The 412-nt window shown below is 61.9% G+C and overlaps 1 protein-coding gene across 1 annotated transcript in view; it reads right to left on the bottom strand.

Moving 5' to 3' along the window:
* Positions 1-412, bottom strand: part of LOC104525080 (plasma membrane calcium-transporting ATPase 4) — a gene marked incomplete at its 5' end in the record, with an annotated part of 22697 nt that overhangs the window by 16757 nt on the left and 5528 nt on the right. The gene's annotated exons all lie outside the window — the stretch shown is intronic.

The following is a 412-nucleotide window of genomic DNA, read 5'->3' as shown; positions in this document are numbered from 1 at the left end:
GGCTCCTCAGAGCTGACACTGGCGATGTGACCCCTGCACTGGTCACACCTCTAAGGCAGCGCTGCAAGAAGCCCTCTGGCCAGGCTTTGGGGTGGAGGCAGGTCACCCCTGAGGGCTGCTTTATACCCTGCAGCAGATGAGGAGCACTTTGGGCTGACCTCAGTCCCCCCAGTCCTCTGATGAGCATCCCCACTCCCTCCCAGTGCTCAGAGCTGACACTGGCGATGTGACCCCTGCACTGGTCACACCTCTAAGGCAGCGCTGCAAGAAGCCCTCTGGCCAGGCTTTGGGGTGGAGGCAGGTCACCCCTGAGGGCTGCTTTATACCCTGCAGCAGATGAGGAGCACTTTGGGCTGACCTCAGTCCCCCCAGTCCTCTGATGAGCATCCCCACTCCCTCCCAGTGCCACCTC

This window comes from Antrostomus carolinensis, unplaced genomic scaffold (assembly GCF_000700745.2).
Source record: "Antrostomus carolinensis isolate BGI_N321 unplaced genomic scaffold, ASM70074v2 scaffold20945, whole genome shotgun sequence".
Lineage (NCBI taxonomy): Eukaryota > Metazoa > Chordata > Aves > Caprimulgiformes > Caprimulgidae > Antrostomus > Antrostomus carolinensis.
The sequence above is the reverse complement of the archived record's forward strand: the minus strand, read 5'-3'. Positions and strand labels throughout refer to the sequence as shown.